This window comes from Rutidosis leptorrhynchoides, chromosome 9, assembly GCF_046630445.1.
Source record: "Rutidosis leptorrhynchoides isolate AG116_Rl617_1_P2 chromosome 9, CSIRO_AGI_Rlap_v1, whole genome shotgun sequence".
In the NCBI taxonomy this organism is placed as follows: Eukaryota; Viridiplantae; Streptophyta; class Magnoliopsida; order Asterales; family Asteraceae; genus Rutidosis; species Rutidosis leptorrhynchoides.
In genome coordinates, this window is record NC_092341.1 from 130,685,770 (window position 1) to 130,689,684 (window position 3,915).

The window sequence follows — 3,915 nt, forward strand, 5'->3', positions numbered from 1 at the left end:
TAAATATTAAAGACGGGGTTATTGGGCTTTGTACCATAATTGGGGTTTGGATATAAAAGAACGACACTTGTGGAAATTGGACTATGGGCTATTAATGGGCTTTATATTTGTTTAATTGAATGATAGTTCATTAATTGAATATAAAGATTTACAATTGGACGTACCTATAAATAACCATATACACTCGATCGGACACGATGGGCGGGATATTTATAAGTACTAATAATCGTTCATTTAACCGGACACGGGAATGGATTAATAGTTAATGGACTTATTAAAACAGGGGTGAATTACATACAAGGAAAATTGGTGTAATTATAGTTTAAGTCCCCAATTAGTTGGAATATTTGACTTCGGATATAAGGATAATTTGACGAGGACACTCGCACTTTATATTTATGACTGATGGACTGTTATGGACAAAAACCAGATGGACATATCGAATAATCCAGGACAAAGGACAATTAACCATGGTAACAAATTAAAATCAACACGTCAAACATTATGATTACAGAAGTTTAAATAAGCATAATTTCTTTATTTCATATTTTATCGCACTTTTATTTACTGTCATTTTATTTATTGCACTTTTAATTATCGTACTTTTTAATTATCGCAATTTTATTTATCGCACTTTATTTATTGTCATTTACTTTACGCTTTAAATTAAGTTATATTTATTTTTAATATTTTACATTAGGTTTTAACTGCGACTAAAGTTTTAAAATTGACAAACCGGTCATTAAACGGTAAAAACCCCCTTTTACAAAAATAATATTACTTATATATATATATACATATATATATATATATATATATATATATATATATATATATATATATATATATATATATATATATATATATATATATATATATATACATATATATATATATATATATATGTATATATATATATATATATATTTGTACAAATATAGTTTTAAAAATATATAGCGTTAAACTTGGCTAGTTCCCTGTGGACGAACCGGACTTACTAAAAACTACACTACTGTACGATTAGGTACACTGCCTATAAGTGTTGTAGCAAGGTTTAGGTATATCCACTCCATAAATAAATAAATAACTTGTGTAAAATTGTATCATATTTAATAGTATTTCGTAGTAAATCTATAACTATTTCGTATACACCTCTACGCACATCAAGTATTTTTGGCGCCGCTGCCGGGGAAAGTTCAACGCCGAAGCGAAACGCTATAAAAAAATAAGATTTTTATTAAGTCATAATCTATTTCTGTAAAAATTATACGTTTTAAATATTAAAAATACAAGAAAAAGAAAAATATATCTATATATTTTTAAGTTTAGTTAAATTAAAAAGTTTATATTTTTTATTTATTGTGAAAAAGTTATAAAAAAGTAATAAGTTATATTTATATTTTATATATATTAAAAACAGAAAAATTAAAAAAGTAAAAAAAAAACCACTGAACCTGCACAAATTCGACCTGCACCTCAGCTGAGTCTGCATATTCCGCACTCGCGGTACTTTTTGCCAGCTGGGATCCGCACTTGTGGAGGTCTCTGAAAGGTCAAACATTGGACAACATTAATTACGAAATTAGGGTTAAAATTAATTATTATTAATTAAAATTAGGGTTTTAATTGAATATAATTAGTATAAGTTTAGTTTTAATAAATTTTAAGCTTTAATTAGTTTTATTAATATATAAAACTAATATTTTTATAAAATACTTAATATAAAAATAATATTTTTGTAAAATTGTATTTTTATAATTTAAGTTTTATTTTTCAAATTTCGTACCTTTTTAATCGTTCATTCGTAATATTTATATTTTTCATTCGTAACTAGTTTTAAGTTGTCGTTTTGCCGTAGTTATTTTTATTTCTAGATTTTTAGGATTTGCCGTAAAATCTCTTAAGTGCTTTTTCTTTAGACTAAGATTTATGTGCTTTAGAATTTTATGACGTTGTTTATCGCTTTAGTTTTAAATATATTTTAGTACCTTTTTAAGATATTGTCGTCTTGGATATAGAATTTCTCTAAGCTTTAATACCTTTAGACGCAACTTTTAATTTTTAGGTTTTAGAATTTTAAGTTTCGACACGCTACGTTCTTTTTATTATTTTTCGACCATTTATTTTTCGACGTTTTCCGACGCGCTCTTTTTCTTTCTTATTTCTCAACGTTCTAGTTTTTAGGACATAGAATTTTCTATTTCTTCTCTAAAATTTCAAAACGAAAAATTATTTTAAGTGGTTAAATTGATAGACATCCAAAATTTTCTGGTTCGTAGTAATAGTTGGATTTGTTAGTGGCGAGTTGTGGGCTTTCGATTTAAAGGGTCCTGGCTACCTGCTGCATCTATTGGCTATTCAAAACGTGGGCAAAATCAGAAAAGTCTATTAATTTGATAACTTATATAATTTTTATTTTTATAACTAATAGGATATTCAGTGAATGCACCGAGCAAAACGTTCACCACCTTTTATACGTTCACCACCTGTAACTCGATCAAGACATCTAGCCAATATTATCGCCGTTGATTTTTCTTTAGAAATCGCCATCTAGTCAACCAAGTACTCCAATTCAACTTTCCGATAATCCATTTTTTGAACCCGACCTCACAATTGAGAATCCGGAGGATATTCAGGGATAATTCAGAGATCTTGAACCACTAATCATTCCTCCTGAACCACAAATCACTCATCCAGAGATTGTCGAGGAACAAACCATTAAATCAGAATCCTCTAGTGATTCAGATTCAACAAATTCAATCATGGAAAATCTGGAACCTCTAAGTATGGAAGACCGAATGAGAGCTAAACGCACTGGCCAAGGTCACGCAATTACTCAACCAGAAATTAATGCGCTAGATTATGAAATCAAAGGACAAATCCTACACATGGTAACTAATCAATGCCAATTTAGTGGTGCTCCGAAAGAAGATCCAAATGAACATCTTCGAACCTTTAATAGGATTTGTACTTTATTCAAAATAAGAGAAGTGGAGGATGAACAGATTTATCTCATGTTATTTCCCTGGACTTTAAAGGGAGAAGCCAAAGATTGATTAGAATCGTTACCTGAAGGGGCGATTGATACATGGGATGTTTTAGTTGAAAATTTTCTTAAACAATTCTTTCCGGCATCTAAAGCCGTGAGACTTCAAGGAGAAATTGTTACGTTCACACAAAAGGCAAATGAAACTCTATATGAAGCGTGGACAAGATTTGGAAAGTTATTAAGAGGATGTCCGCAACATGGTTTAGACACTTATCAAATAGTACAAATATTCTACCAAGGATGCGACATCACTACACAAAAAGACATAGATATAGCAGCTGGTGGTTCCATTATGAAGAAAACCGCAACTGAAGCTTACAAAATTATTGATAACACTGCTTCCCACTCACATGAGTGGCATCAAGAAAAAGATATCATTAGATCATATAAAGCGGCTAGAGCCGATTCTAGCCATGACTTTGATTCCATTTCCGCAAAGATAGATGCCGTCGAGAGACGAATGGAAAAGATGACTAAAGATATTCACTCAATAAGAATTAGTTGTGAGCAGTGTGGAGGACCACATTTGACAAAAGATTGTCTCAGTATTGAACAAACAATGGAACAAAGAGAGAATGTTTCATACATGAACCAAAGGCCTGGAAATAATTATCAGAATAATTATCAACCGCCAAGACCAATCTACAATCAAAACCAGAATTATAACCGAAATTTTCCATACAACAACCAACAAGGTCCTAGCAATCAGCAAGTATCCAACAATACTTACAATCAGCAAAGACCTATTTCTCAAAACAAACCACCACAAACCGATGATAAAAAGCCAAATTTAGAAGATATGATGTCAAAGCTAGTTGAATCTCAAACTCAATTTTTCACATCTCAGAAACAAACCAATGAACAAA

At 30.3% G+C, this 3,915-nt stretch overlaps 1 non-coding gene across 1 annotated transcript; it reads right to left on the reverse strand.

Annotated features, from left to right (window-relative positions):
- Positions 1–3,146: 3,146 nt before the first annotated feature.
- On the reverse strand, positions 3,147–3,253 carry LOC139869876 (small nucleolar RNA R71). The gene has a single exon (XR_011766452.1). It is a non-coding gene; the product is annotated as a small nucleolar RNA R71 (small nucleolar RNA).
- Positions 3,254–3,915: the final 662 nt, after the last annotated feature.